This window comes from Podarcis vaucheri (genome assembly GCF_965113315.1).
Source record: "Podarcis vaucheri genome assembly, chromosome: 1".
Taxonomy (NCBI): Eukaryota; Metazoa; Chordata; class Lepidosauria; order Squamata; family Lacertidae; genus Podarcis; species Podarcis vaucheri.
This window is the reverse complement of record NC_138759.1, coordinates 98,421,956-98,438,771: the sequence shown is the minus strand read 5'-3', so window position 1 is coordinate 98,438,771 and position 16,816 is coordinate 98,421,956.

The window sequence follows — 16,816 nt, the reverse complement described above, 5'->3', positions numbered from 1 at the left end:
CACAAAACTGAACAAAACCCCCAACGCTATCATAAAATGGCTACTAGAAGTATTTGTCATGCAACTGAAGTTCAGCAGGGAAGGTACCTGCCTAATCTCAGTTGGGAGAGAGCTCACAACACGTAAATCTCTGGAGCTGTGAAATATGCACTTAAATAACAGGATTGGGCTGGCCTTTTTGCAGCATGGTTCTATTTCCTAATGATAACAAACAAAATAAGATGTGCCAGTATCAGTGGCGGAGGAACCCTCTCCGGCATCCGGGGCGGCATAGTCCATACTATGCATGTGCACTCCGTACGGAATGCCGCTTGCACAGCGACCGTACAGACTGAGCACGTGTAGCAGCCCATACAGTTGCCGTGCGCGAGAACGGCAGCCCATACGGATGCCCGTAAAGACGGCGCTTGAGAGCGGCAGCCCGTACAGACGGCGCGCGAGCAGCGCCCATATGGACTGCTGCTCTACAGCTGGGGGGAGGCAGGGGCCATCTTGTCACCCCTCCCAGAGTGGCACTGGGGCAGCCTGCCCCCCCTTCCTACACCACTGCCAGTAGTGCTTGTATTGTGTGTGCTGCATGGGATTGGTGTGTATTCAAAAAGGCAAATTCTTGTGTGGGTGTTTGCTTTTTCGTACCAAAAGTTGATTAGCCCACAAAATAACGTAGCGCTACTACATATTTTTAGTCTGCTACCCATTTTTTGAAACAGTCAAATATGTAATTCAGTCCATCTATGGTCATTCTTATAAGCCTGATTCTCCATCACCTATCATATCTGACGTGTGGCTTGTCATACCTTGGCCAGGGCTGTCATAAAATCCCGGCGCATAGAAGCACGGATGTTCTGCAGCCTCCCCAGGGCTGAAATCTGAGAAAGACTTGCAATCTTCTGAACAATATTCAAGGGGGGGGGTGCCATACAAAAGTGCCTGGTCATACAATGCAGCCATTGAGGTAAAAACACAATAAAAAGTCTCTATTCCATATGGATTGGGTTGTTGTTTTTTAAGATTGGAATGGTATTGGGAACACAGGTTGGGAAGTTAGTGAGAGATGAAAACAACTTCTACTTCCTATTTCCACAACTTTTCTACACAACTTTTAGAAGCCCTGTATTGGGAAGTTTTTAATGTTTGATGCTTTATTATGTTTTTATATGTGACGGAAGCAGCTCAGAGTGACTGGGGAAACCCAGATAGATGGGTGGGGTATAAACTACTACTACTACTACTACTACTACTAATTGCTGCTGCTGCTACTACTGCTACTACAAGATATATATATATATATATATATATATATATATATATTCATACCTGAACTTTCATTTTAAGAATGCCTGGTATTCCTTTTCATGGAGAGCTTTCAATATGTTATCAAGTCACCAATGTTTCCCTTAGACTGGGTAAATAATTTTTAAACATTTGTTCATTGTAATAGTGGGTTATACTCTTCACTGTTAACACTTTGATTATAGTAATTAAGTCAAATACACATTGCAAAAGCTGCAGCACCAGTAGGCTCTGAAAGAACACCTCTCCCCTATCAATTTAAGTAATTTAACGGCATTTATAGAAGAGCCATCATGTCATAGAAAAATTGCTATCCATTGACACTACAATGAGGGGGGGATTCAAGTTACTTCTCTCGTTCTTCTTTCCTTTTCCTGATAAAGTTACTTAAAAGCTATTTTTACAAGAAAAGATGTATTGATTGCGGTAGCTTAGGGTGTGGGTTTTTTTTTTTAGTGTTGTCACAATTATTTCACTCGATATAAATGTTGCTTTCTTCTATAGTTAAGGTATTGCTGGAAATGGTTCAGAATGGCATCTAGGTAATTTCCCTATGCGTTTGAAAGCATCTGGAAGCAAAGCTTTCCGTAAGAAAGATTTCTGCAAACACAAGATGCACTTGTTACAAACAGAACTCAGGGCTCCCTGGGTTCTTAGAGGCAGAGCAGGCACCAGACCTGAAAGTGAGGAAAACGGCAATGCAGACAGTGAATTGTACCCACTGTTCATCAGAAAAGACCGATTTGAATTCATTGGCTTAACTGACAGAGCATCACAAGACTGTAATTTGCCACACTGGAGGGTTTTGGATGAAGCAGAGAGGTCCCTCCACCAGCCTTTGCTGGCTTGGGAGCTCTGAAGTTGACAGGATGGCTCTGCTGATGAGGAGTATCCACCTAAACAGCCAGTGGGTGGAAGTTACCACGTGCCGCATCCTTACTTCTTGTAGCCAGCAGAAGCTCCTGAAACAAGGTGTTTTGGGAAGAGTGCAGGGCCAGCGCAGATTCTACTGGGTCCTGAGCTAGCTCTGCTGCTGTCATGCAATGGCAGTGGTCCTGATCCAAGTACCTGCCGCTGTGCCATCCTGTGAGCTGGAGGAGTTTGAGGAGGAGTTTGGATTTGATATCCCGCCTTTCACTCCCTTTTAAGGAGTCTCAAAGCGGCTAACATTCTCCTTTCCCTTCCTCCCCCACAACAAACACTCTGTGAGGTGAGTGGGGCTGAGAGACTTCAAAGAAGTGTGACTGGCCCAAGGTCACCCAGCAGCTGCATGTGGAAGAGCAGAGAACCCGGTTCCCCAGATTACGAGTCTACTGCTCTTAACCACTACACCACACTGGCTCTCAACTGGAGTGAAGCCACTAACAATTTTGCTCCTGGGGCAACCATCCCTGTTGTGCCCCCCCCCCCCACGTCACTGTGTGGATTCAGTGTTGGCTTCTTGAGTCCACAAAGTTCCACTTAGGCCCAGTAACTTCAGTTAGTCTACCCTGAGTAAGAACCTAGCTGGCGACCACACAGTATGCACTCCTACAGGAAGAAGACAAAGATGTGAAGAATAAAGAGGGTCTGAAATAGTCAGTGTTTACAGAAAACAAGAAGCATTCATGGCTGAAAGGAGCCAAAATTGTACAGGAAAGTTATGCAACAGGTTGCTTTTATTTTGCATTTATATGAATCACAAGGAATTAATACATATGCTAATCTTGATGCTAAATTCAAATACACAGCCCATTGATCTGACTGTTACCACCCATCAGCCCTTTTAGGGCATTTCCAGCTACTGTTTCCTAGCCACCCTGCTCCTGTCTCTGCACAATCATTAAAGGTAAAGGACCCCTGACAGTTAAGTCCAGTTGCAGATGACTGGTTACGGCGCTCCCTATTCAGTACCAGCAGCATCTCACATAACAGATGTGCATAGCCTTCTGTCTTCAGGGCAGAGCTTCTGTCTGCAGCTTTTCAAGAGGAGTGAACAGCTTTCAAAGCAGTAGGAAAAAACTATGTTTTTAAGATGCAAAATGTTCCTTAGAATGGAAAGACCTCGGAGGCCGGCAGAATGTTGCAGCGGGGTAGCTGGGGCAGGGGCAGGGGAGAGAAAAAGATAATCTTATTGACATTTGCTACTTTATGAAAGCCCAAGCTTTCCTGGACTTGAAACATACAGCGGGGCATCACCCCAAAAGTGGAGACGCATTATTGGTGGGAAAAGAGATCTGCATAAAATTTGTGCGTTCCTGTTTGCATGTGTAGATACAAATCTAGAAATTAGGACAATAATTTAAATAGAAATACATCTCACCTCAGCAGGGAAGACTGTGAACAGGTGACTTGTGCATACCTGCTTACTCTCTGCTGCCCAGGTGCTAACTCTGGATGAGACAAGGCAAGGCTTCCCTGTTCTCCCTTCTTGTGATTTAAGCTTTTCCAATAGAGGATTGTCCTCTGTAAAGGAGGATGGATGGTCACCTTACCTCCCCACTGGAGTAGCCATTAAGAAAAAGCTGACGTTTCTCAGAAGGGCATCTGGGGAAACTGCATTCATTTCTGCATGAAACCCAAGCTGGGCCACAGCTTATTTTTGTTCCCTGTCCTTTTGAAAAGCCTTGCTGAGTCCGCTGCACAATCAGTGGGGAAATTAACAACTTCAACCTCAATAAGCTGCAGAAACATAGCTTTATTTGCCCTTTATTCCGATCCGTCCTGGGCTAAGTGTGTGCTTTGACACATGCCTCTTTCAGCGAGACCTTTGGAACTGGTCTGCAATCTGCAAAGGACTTTCAACAAATAATTTGAAATCACACTGCACATTCAGATTTACACCCAAGGGTCAGCCCACTGTGCTGATTAACTCTAGAACCAAGGTCAGGGGGAGAGATGACTCATGGTCTTTGTATGGCTAATGTTCTTTCCCACAGCGGACTGCAGCGGCAGATATGTATTACAGTAGCCCCCTCTGCTGGCCAAATCAAAAGAAAGTTAAGTTACCGTGAAACAAGCGCAGTGGGGTGGGGGGGGAGGGAAAAGACATGAGGGATTTAAAGTCCCTGCCTTTTGGGCTTTGAATTTAGTGCGAATTCAGTCTGGCTTGTGTTGGTACCTTTTCCATTAGCTCCTACTGCTGACAGGTGGCCTCTGGAGTTCAAGACAAGCTAATCAACTAGAAATATTTTTCATAGCTTCCCAAAAGAAGGAGCAGGTAGCAATAAAAGCAAATTGGGAAATTAATTATAGATGCTAAATTAAATTAAAGATGCTAAAAGGAATAGCTATTAAATCTAGAACTGGTCCTCTGTTTTAAGCACATAAATTCCACACATACACAAGTCCATATGTTAAAGAAACCAATTCGGATAACAAACATTATAACCAAAATTAAGAGGAAACGTTGAGTAATCAATCATACATTAATTGTGAGACTTACACTCCAGATTCAATCCTTGGCATATGTAGATTGTCGGGTTTTGTTTTCTAGCCTGCCAGCATGATGTTAAAAGGCCCACATGACAGCTTATGAAGCATAAAACGGAACAATATAAGCTTACAATCAATCAAATTTAACACATACTAAAACCAAACACAAACAGGAGCATTGCCATGATAAAAAATCCATAGCAACCACATTCTAAAATTTCACTTGAAATATTTCTATACCAACCACTTCATCAAAATGGACTCCTTTGCAGTTTTACAACAATATAAAAGAACAAGCATAGCATTAAAATACAAGACACTTCTGCCACTGCTGCTGCTGCTACTACTACTACTAATCATAATAATCAGCAAAAATTAGGAAGCCTAAAGAACATAACTTAAACTTCCTGGGATAATAAAAATTCTGCCTGATGCCTAAAAGACACCGTGGTTTGGGTCAGGCAAGCCTCCTTGGACACAACTTTCCTTAATTGAGTCACCCAACAGTTGACATCTGCTGCACCTCTGTTAGAGGAAACACTTGGAGATGATCTTAGCTGATGGGCACATTGAAATGAGAGTAGGTGCTCCTCCATGTATTTGTGTAAGGAGAGCCTTGGCTTTAGGCAGAGTGGGGCAGATGCTGGATCACTGGCAGCAGCTGTGAGGTGCTGAAAGATGAGGTATAATTGCCCTGTGATCTATCATCAGCCTCCTATGTCCCTGGGTGAAGCGAAGGAGACTACAATCTGTTAGGGGTGCTGTAGGTGCGGCCCATCCCGGGTGTCCCCACTGAAGGGGGGTGACAAAATGGTGGGCGGTGCTTACCATGGGGCCTGCAGCGCACCTGAGCCACGTGTCTCTCCTGGGAGTGACGCGGTGGCTTGAGCGCCCGCAGGCTCCACGCTGCCCCAAACAGTCCGCGCGTTGCCTCCCCCTCACCTGTAGGGGGGCTGAGTTGGAGGAGGCAGGCAGACTCCTCAGAGGCCGCCACTGTCTGTAGTACACATTTAAAATAGTATCACACCACTTTGAACAATCCTGGCTTTCCCCCAGGTGTGCTGGATTCCGCCCAACATTGTGACATCATACACTGAGAGGAGCCCTGGCGCTCCCTCCGAAAGGCCCGTTGGTGCCTGCTGTGGCTGCCATGGGCTCTGTCGGCCCCCTCCCAAAGACTGTTGGGAACTGTAGCTTGTTGAGGGTGCTGAAGGTTGTTAGGAAACTCCTATGGCCCTCACAGGCTACAATTGTCAGAGTTCTCCCCATGGAATTTAGAGTGGCTGGGGCAAACCAATCAGATTGGCAGCATATAATAGTAATAATAGTAGTAACAGTAGTAATAGTAATAAATTGTAGTTGAAGCTCTGTGGTTTGGCTCTGCTTTAAATGTATAGCATAGATAGGGCCTAGGATTGAGCTGCAAGTTCTGTTGATTTTTGTAGATAAACTATAATGCTCTTGCTCTTTACCTTAGGCAACAAAATGTTTTGAGTTAGCCCTGCCTGTGCACTAAACCATTGGTAGCAGGGATAGGGAACCTATGGTCCTAGAGATGATAATGTTTTTCTGCCCTGAATTCCGACATATCTTCAGATATCATATCCAAATTTTACATGATGGTTCCTGAAATCAAGGAGCAGACTTTCGTCTCTGAGTGGCTAAAATGGGACACTATCAAGATGGCAGGCTGAACCTTTAAAAACTTTACAAACTCTTAGAATTCCTAGGCAACATCGGATACGATAATAGAATAGATATTCATATTTAAATAGGACAGGATCCCTAAGCCACATTCCCCATATTTGGGGACAGCTAAACATACAACAGAACAGACTTCAAAGTTCTGTAGGTGCTAGTTTAAACAGCTCACTTGTTTTTAGGGAGGGGGGGGATTACCGTATTTTTCGCTCTATAACACGCACCCGACCATAACACGCACATAGTTTTTAGAGGAGGAAAATCTGTAGGCATGCCACCCGTAGGCATTTCCTCCATAACACGCACAGACATTTCCCCTTACTTTCTAGGAGGAAAAAGGTGAGTGTTATGGTGCAAAAAATACGGTATTCAAAGTTTCTCATATTCCAGGAGGAGGGTGGGTGGGATGAAGGTCACTTCAGGTCCTCCTCCAGCAGGACAATCACCTCTCCCTCCCCCACAGGCCCACATGCCATCCACCATCCTGTTTGCACAAATGCCTTCTGCATTGTGTATGCCAAATGCGCAGCTAGAGCCAGGATATATCTCCTGGTTGCATGTGTGATCACAGCATAAAATTCTCAAGCAATTATCTTGTCCTCTTTGTTCTGAACTAAATCATTTCTATATTTTTATCTGAACTGAAGTCACTATGAAAATTAATGAAAGATGACATTAAACCATCTCATGCTCAAGCTAATACTATTTTGAGAGTCAGTTCCTAATCTTTCAAGTTTATATTAAAAGGAGTAGAACTCAGAGCGGGCACAAAAGGAGGGCAGGTGGGAGGATGTGAAGAAGAGGCCGTACTGTTCCCAAGGAGACCTGTGCATCGACTTCAAAATTACTAAATCTGCCCTGCTGTTTCCTTGTTTTGAAAAAATTGCCTCACTCACAGGACATCATGATTAGCATGTTATTCTCTGCATGCCTGTCTCCATCACAGAATGGGAAAATCAGGAGAAAATGTTGAATTTCTCCCCTTGTACAAATAGTTTCCCAGGAATTCAGTACCAAGCTTTATATACATGCAAATGTATTCTGCATTGGTGAATAATAATGTAAGTGCTGTATTTTATCAAGGGGGAAGGGTTAAAAGGTTGTGCAGCCCCGGATACTATACTGTGTGTGTTTATGAAGTTTTGAACCATGGGCCCAAAGATGGGCCCAATTACATATTGATGAAATAATAAACATATGCAAGAGATAAAATGCCATGATTGTGTGAATCCACATTTTTCTCTAAAAATCTTAAATGGAAAATCTCACGAAATCGCATTGCTTTGAATCAATATCACAAAGTGACTTTTACTTGCAAATTTCACAGCAAAGCTATTTGGAGGTACACAAATAATACTATAAATAAATAAGAGCAGCTGGAATTTTGCAAAATGAGATCATACAACAGAGCCCTGTCGCCTTTGAATGATTGCCTGGTATGATCACTACTTCAGAAATTATTTTTAGCCATGGTAATATAATTATTGTACATCTCTGCTTATCACCTTGAAGGGTGGAGCTTACACAAAGACAGGTCTTTCCATTTAACCTTGAAGAAGGGTTTTTTTTCCTCTCCAGACCAGCAGTGTAACAGCACTTTTAATTTAATACAATTAAAATATACAGCAAAACTATGACAGATTAAAATTAATAGAGTATGGCAGTATCAAGCTGTGAGCAGGATTCTGCTTTCAGATCTACAAAATCACAAAGGATTTGAGAAAATGTCCCTTAATAGAATGAAATAGACTATTAAAACCCATATAGTGTTGAATGCTTAAGTGCAATGGCAGGTGGCTGGCAATTAATCTTCAAATCATACAGCTGAACCTAATTGATAAACTCATCATATTATATGAGACCATCCATCCTGACAGTCAGGACATAAGAGTCAGCATTAATGAAACATCAGTAGGTAGAAACATTTCATGGTAGATAATTCTTAACATGGGTGATTGGTAGATTTCAACACAGGAAGTTGCTGGCACCCGCCTGCCTTAGGAGACAATGGAGAAGTGTGCCTTTGGGGATGAAGTGAAACCACTGAGCAGTTACAGCGCCTGCTGTGGCTGTAGAGACTGAGGTGGAAGAGACATAATTTATTGCAGTTGGAGCAGGTGAAGGTGTCCAGTTGTGCTGCTGATGTACCATGGTGTTTCTTCTGTCTGCACTCCTCCCAGCAGTCACTCCTCCTCTGGTCACTGCTGGGGATACACAACATGACTGCAGTCGTCTGCAAAGCATTTCCACATTGGTGGGGCTGATGTTGCCAGCCTTTACGTTTCATTTTCAGACATCTTTATAAGAACTGAGGGGAGGGAGAGTTTCTGCAGGCAATGGCTTTTCCACCTGTCTTGCCCCACCCTCCAGCCCTAGGAGCTTTTCCCAGACCATGACTTTGAGAAGAGCAGAAGCAGCTTGGAAGGGAGGAGTTCAGGGATAGTTAAAAAAAAAATTGTACAGGTTGTGTGTTCTTGTTTCGCAACGTGACCCTTTCACATGATTTTGTATGTTTTGTGGTATTTTATGCATTGTGATTTGCTGTTATTTTTATTGATTATTGATTAGTAATTCTTTATTCTAACTGATAAGTGTAAACTGTTTATTATTATTATTATTATTATTATTATTATTATTATTATTATTATTATTAGTTGTTGTTTAGTCATTTAGTCGTGTCCGACTCTTCGTGATCCCATGGACCAGAGCACGCCAGGCACTCCTGTCTTCCACTGCCTCCCGCAGTTTGGTCAAACTCATGCTGGTAGCTTCGAAAACACTGTCCAACCATCTCGTCCTCTGTCGTCCCCTTCTCCTTGTGCCCTCCATCTTTCCCAACATCAGGGTCTTTTCCAGGAAGTCTTCTCTTCTCATGAGGTGGCCAAAGTATTGGAGCCTCAGCTTCAGGAGCTGTGCTTCCAGTGAGCACTCAGGACCGATTTCCTTCAGAATGGATAGGTTTGATCTTCTTGCAGTCCATGGGACTCTCAAGAGTCTCCTCCAGCACCATAATTCAAAAGCATCAATTCTTCGGCAATTATTTGCTGATGTTTAATTTTACTGTTTACTATTGGATTCTAATGGAATATTGAATATTGCTTTGATATAAATTGTTTATTTTAAAGTTATTTTGACTTCCATATTGGATTGGATTGTTTGATGTTTTATTATTATTTTTATGTGTGTTGGAAGCCACCCAAAGTGGCTGGGGCAACTCAGCCAGATGGGCGGGGTATCAATAAAAAAAATGTTATTGTACTATTTTTGTAATGAGTTGCCTCCAAAAGAATGCAACAAGTACAGGATCTGGCCATTAAGTTGTGTGTCCTAGTTTTCAATTTTTATTTCTCAGTTCTAATATACACATTCGGCACACCGCTCCTATTTAGAAATGTTTATGTATCCATCACGGTAGGCAGTGAAAACAAGTAATTGCTCAGGTCCATAAATGTGCATGAGAACTGCTGTATAGATTTGAGATTACTCTTATTGTTCATTCTTTAAAAAGAAGTATGAACAGTACATTGTTCAAGCCAAAAAAATTAATCTGTGCAACATTAGACTCTCTCTCTTTCTCATCTCATTATCTCTACAATTTAAAGTGTTACAGCTTTAGGTTTGCTGTCTTGAATATCCCCTGAGCAGTGGCTCATAGCAACTTTCCACTGAAAAGGATTTACCAAATCTTTTCTCAACAATAAGTCTATTCACACATACCAATATGCAGACTTCAAGTGCCTAGGTAGACAAAGAAATCCACTATTCAAGGTGGTTGTGATCCGATTATGATGTACACTGCCAAACAGCATACAAACACATCACTCTCCAAAATAGGGCATTTCAAGAGGTACCACTATGTTTATTCCAGCCACATTTCCTCTGCATTAAACTCTTGAGCATAGAGGAACAGAGCTGTTTCCCCCCAGATTATAGGTGGTATCCAACTAAACTGTTCCGCTAGTGCAATGAGTTGTAGCTGTTCAGTGGAATTTCCCCTCCCTCTCCTCTACACAGCTAAAAGTCATTGCACTTACTATTTTCTTTAGCTCTATGCCATTTTTAAAAATGCACAAAGCTAAAGACTAGTATAAGCTATTCATATTCCCTAGAAAATGCAGGTGACAGATGTTCCTTCTAACTATGTTATCTTCCAAATCTCTCCGCAAACAGATATTCACCTACAGTTAAGCTTTTGCTTTTGTCTCAGGCGCTGTTACTAATGTTAATTTGCAACACCTTCCAAAGTTCTGGCCTAGGGGGAAGCCAACCACCTTAATCAGAAATGCAAACCCAGAGGCAGAGGCATGGTTTGTTACCAAGGTCATATCCCAGGGACCCTCTCCAGGGGTAACAAAATCATGAATAAAACAAAGCAGAAAGGAAACAAGGAAACAATATAGATGAAATGGCAGAATAGGAAGGTTTTTCATAGGAATCATGGGAAATGAGTAAATAGTCAAGGGACGGGGTTCATTATCAGATATCCAGTCAACATCAACATGTAAACACTCTGGGAATATGATCAAAGGGAGCTATTAAAATATTTGTAATAAACAGACATACTCCGAACCAAATTACTGCTCTTGGGGTAGAGATAGGATAAGCAAAGATTTCAGAAGCAGCAGGGTCATTTGTTCATTATACAACAAGGCCCCATATCTAATTCCCAGCATCTCCAATTTGACACTGTCTACTTTTAATTTTGCATTTTGGTGTGATCTGTTCTGGCCTGGGGGAAAGGCCAATATTAAATATGTAGTTGAGATGGGCTTTAATTTAAAAAGTTGGCAAATAAAAACATTTTAAATCACTATATGACTATGTAACATTTCACAAAGTTACTTTACTTCAGTGTACAAGCTAAATAATTAAAAAATGAAGCAACTCTGTCCCTATGTCCCACACAGAGGCACTGGGAACTAAGTTTGTCTTGAGAATATTGGATTGGATCCAGAGGTGATTTAAGAATTCCAGATACAGTAGTACCTCAGGTTACAGATGCTTCAGGTTACAGACTCCGCTAACCCAGAAATAGTACCTCAGGTTAAGAACTTTGCTTCAGGATGAGAACAGAAATCGCGCCGCGGCTGCACGAGGCCCCATTAACTAAAGTGGCACTTCAGGTTAAGAACGGACCTCCGGAACGAATTAAGTTCTTAACCTGAGGTACCACTGTACTGTGAAAACGCAAAGTGATAAATTTCTGCTCTTCCAGAGTGGCGATACAGGCAATTTATCCTCTTCACACACTTACTGCGGTTAATAAGCTGGTCCTAAGATATAATAGATAGTTGCCAAGTTTATAAAGCTAAATGTTGACATTAAGAATTTGTTCTAGAAGAAAGACTGTTGACATAATTATTGTTCAGTGTGGGACTAGGCAGATGCAATTGAGTGTAGAAAAATATCATTATAGTTTATTAAATGCAGGTCCAATGCCGTATATAATATGTATGTACTGTAACTCATACATTTTAAAACCTTCAAATCACTGTTGACAGTTTTCAGAGATTTCACTTTATAATGTACTCCCAACTGCTAAAAGAATAGTAAGAAAAACAATCCAAACGGTTAATAGTTTTGCTCGCACACTAGCTTTTCTGAGCACATTTAAACAAACAAACAATGTAATGAGAGGATGGTAGGCCCAGAGAGGATAAACCACACGTCTATCACCTAGTGGTATTGCTGGATATACAGGAAATGTTGAAATAAAGTGTGCATTATAAATATATTTATCATATATTCACAATTTTTTATTATTATTTTAAAAACACACTCTTCCATCAAGGTATTTTAAAGACAGATTATGTAAGGTAAAGGTTAGGATGGCTTCCTGCTAATTGTTGCAGGTAAATACTGGGGGGCGGGGAGAGGTTGCCATGAATGTAGAAATGGCACTTGCCTCCCTGCCATAAACACTGCAACTCACATATCTGAAAGCAGAATTGGCCACAGGAGGCACATTACTGTATAAGCCACCAAATTACTGCTCCAGTAGCTATAAAAACATTATTTAGTGGTCATTTTTTACTAACCAAGCTTGACTGACACTCTCAAAGAGTAGAACATTAATGAAGCAAATCATTACTGTTGCTTACTTTCTCTACTGCCTGATGCACTAATAGTTTGTATTTCCATTTCCAGACAGACTTAAGCCCATCATCTTTCGCCTTCCTAAAGCAATGTAATCTTATTGGAGATAAGTCTTGCTCCTGCCAGTGATCTAAACTTTATGCAAGGTCAAGTCACAAATCAATTCAAGTTGGTGGTCAAGAAATCAAATGGACACAAAACAGCTTACAATCCTCTCAATAGTTGACAACGACTGAGAGCAACCTACATACTGTGCAGGTATGGAAAGTTATATATGATCTATGGTTGCCAGTCATAAGTAGGAATACATATGGACTCTGAAAAAAAATTGTTTACTTAACTAAGTGGATGAAGTGTTTAGTCACGTTGCTTTCTTAACTGACACAATTTTGTTTGTTCTCATCTTATTGTTCTCATCTCTACTAACCTTGACTATTTCTCTCCTAAAAATGTTGGCCTAAGTTCCCAATGAGCAGAACTCTGCTCAGGGGATGCTCCTGCCCACTGAAGGAGAGCACAAATTTTCATGAATTTCTCCTTCAAATTTACACTTGATGGTAGGAAGATCACCCAGACCAGCATGTGACCTGCCAGTGGGGCCTATGGAGAAACTGCAAAAACCAGCTCCCCCCTTCCACTAGCAAGCAGTCCCTTCCTTTTGTGGAAGGGCAACTCAGGATCCAAGCTACATATTACTGTGTTCTAAGAGTGGAATGTACAAGTTCACAATGCCATTGAGAGTAGAGGTATTGGCGCGGGGTTGGCGCGATCTGGGAATGGCGGATTCCCTCCGAGCTCCGGAGGGAATCGGCTCAGCGGGGGACGGGTCTTTGCCGTGCCGGCGACACGGGCACGAAAGCCTGCGGACTGAAGACTCGGTGGGTGCCTTAAGCGCCCCCCCCTGATTCGCAAAGAGCCTTTTTAAAGGCTGCGGAGGGGATACGGGGGGTGGCGTGGCACCGAGAGTCCATCGCTACCTCTGCTGAGCGAAGCCGCGAGCCATGACCGGAGAGCGCTGACTTCCTTCCTTGAAATTCGGCTGAGAAAAAGAACCCGTGAGTTAATTGAATTTGGATTCTAAGAATTTCACCTATTGAATTTGAGACGATCGGGGGATGTGTTAAAAGGAAGTCCGCACCCCCCCCTTGCAGACGATCCAGAGCAACGATAAAAGAACTAAGCTGGAGTGCCTACCCTGTAAAGGGTGAGTTTAAAAAGACAGTAACTTCCAAGATTTGGAAAAGGAATCTTTTTTTGAGCAGGAGAGAGGAGTGTTGGAAGGGGTATATTTCTGTTGTAAGCAACCCCCCCTCCCGGGCTCGGGAGTGTCCTACTTTGGAGCTGGTATAAGAAGAGCAGAGTTTGACAGCTGTCAAAGCTGTCAAACGGACTGTTAATAGTAGAAAAATTGCTACTTAAGACCCCTCTGGATTAAAAGGAGTTACAATTGAACTAAAATTGTTGGAAACAAAGAATCAATAATAAGACAGAGGACTGTTGGAGAAAAGAACACTAAGTAACCAGATTCCCTCTAGGGGGAAATCTGTGGAATTACAATGGCTGTGGATGGAAAGATACTGGGAGAAATCGAAAGGATGTTTTATTTGGTTGGAATCTTACAGGAACAGACTACGGCTATGAGTGAACAATTGATGACCTTGAATCCTGAAATAAGTAGTTCTGTTCAATGTAATGAGAACCTGGCTGAGAAAGAATCCACAGCTGAGCCGGAAATGATAACCAAAGAAGAGGAGAAGACAAAACAAGAAAGAGAAGAACTGAAATGGGAAAATATTGTCCAGAAGCTGACATCTGTGGAATATAAACAAGGAGACTATTGGACTGAACCTACTACAAATCTACGAAAGATCCAGAAGATGAAAGTGGAGGCCCTGGGAATTTATGAAATCAAGGAATTTAAAATAAAGAAGTATAATTGGGGCCTCCACATAGACTCTGACTTTGATTATGTTCAAAATTCATGCCTTGTGGAAATTCCTCAGCAGTTGCTTGCAAATATGGGAAGAGATTTTGGACTGATTGTGAAAGAACTCTTTCGAGACGTGAAGACCGACATAAAGGATTGCCAACTAGGCCGGCGGAGAGGGACTGAAAGAGATTTGAGAGCCTCGGACGTAAGGAATCCGGGCTAATAATTGCTATTTTGGACATGTTTTCGGAAGGGACACAAACCGGGGAAGGGAGGGAGGGAAGAATCTAGTTTCAACAACACTTAAGACTATGGGATTTAGCTAACAAGATTATTATTTAAGACAAAATGGGAAATCGTTGGAAGGGAACTGAGGTCCAACTTAGAATAAATTTAATTTTGCTTTTTATATATATATATATATATATAAAGGACTAATATTAAGATGGATAAGGAAATGCCAATTTGCTGATACAAATTTGGGAATAGGGATGCAAGGGAGGGGGTGGGGGGGAAGTCAATGACCAGGGTTAGAAAATAAGTTTTTTCTGGAAACTATATATGTTTGTTGTTTTACTTTTCTGTTTGTTTGTTTTTATGTTTTTTGTGTTTTTGTCTTTGTCTATATAAAATGTGAAAACCCAATAAAAATTTTATAAAAAAAAAAAGAGAGTAGAGGTATAGGGAGGATTTGAACCACAACTTGTATTTTAGAGCATGTAGTTTAGAGCATGTAGGCTCATAGATACTACTTCAAAGTTTAGAAACTAGGAAGTGGGTATCCAACAAAGGCATTAAATAGACACATTGAAATTAATGTGCTGTCGTGTGTGTGTGTGTGTGTGTTTAAAACAGCCAATAGTCTTAAATTAATAAATGAAATCCGTTGTTTAATTATTCTGAAAATATTTACTGGGTTGCACAGTACTGTTGTAGCACTATCAGTTTATATATGCAGTGCATCTTCCAGGTGTTCATTCAGAAGCAATTCCCCTTGTAGTCAACGGGGCTAACTTCCAAGTAAGTGTCTACAGGATTGCAATGTCAAGGTGGGATCCAGAGGTGCCCTTCTGCAAGTGGAAGTCCTCCTTGAGGAGCTGAATAGCCTTTTCCTGACTTAGTGCGAGATCCTTGTGCAAGAAATGAAATCCAGATAAGCTTCCATCTCAAGTTCACACAATGCCTTCAGCTGGCTATAGTTGATGGAACAGCACCAATAGCAGAATTTCTGCTAGTAAATTTCTAGATCCAAGTCTTTCCCCACCATTTGAGCCCTCTGCCTTCTGTCTTACTGAAGACTGATAACTTATATGCACTCTTCACATGTATTAGAATTCTCTGTAAACCAGAACCCATTCCACATAGTGTAGAATGAGTTTAACTTGTAAAAAAAACCATGCAGCCAGGGGACCTTTGTCTGAGGAGGAAAGCCTTGCATCGCAAGCTCCAAATTACAAATTACATACATGTGTTATTCTCTAGTCCACAATTACATGTGACAGGCATTCTACAATCATCCTTTTGGTTTTTAAAAATAAGATCCTGTGTTTTTTCCTCCTCAGATGGGAAAGCAGCTTTGGGAACAAAGAGGGAGGGAGGAAATTAAGCACCTCCTTTTTCTTGGTCACAGACAGGTACATTTATAACGCTAGTCCTGATAAGGAAAATATATTGACTTCAATGAGAAATTGTGTACAAAAGTTTAGAAACTTTTTTCCTTCTCCATCATTGAATTCAGAGCACTCTATTGTTTTCAGCTTGTATATTTGGTTTGATACATTTTACAACTTTCGTTGAAACAACAGGAATTGAATTCTTTAGAAGATTCTTTAGATCAGTTTTTGTAGTTCATATTTATAAGGATTCTGATGTTAAGTTATACTTTTACATTAAGAGTTCTTCAAAAATTTGAATTAGGAGACAGATATTTAAAACACAAGGCACCCAAACTCTTTCAAGGTCTTTCATATAGATAAGATGGCATATTATATAGTATTGAGTAGCCATAATAGCTTCTGAAATAATGAAGTTATTCAATAAATTAAATAATTTTCTGCTCTTTTGTTGTTATTCAAGTAGAGCTTAAGCATCATACAAGGGTAATCAGTACCTATTACAGGTAACTGCCGTATTTTACTTTTACATTTGAAAGTTTATACAAAATTAGGATTCACACAGACTTTTTACAGAATTTGAAAAGTATTTGTAAAAATGTCATCCAGCACTTAAGAAAATATGAAAGCTTAAAAAAACCAAAAAAAACACTAGATCAGCATTCACTTCATTGATTGTATCAAGTAATTTCACCAACTGAGTTCTATAAGGCAGGTTGGTTTCTTAGAAGGACTGGGATTTCTTGTAGTAAAGTAGCTCTTTAATAAA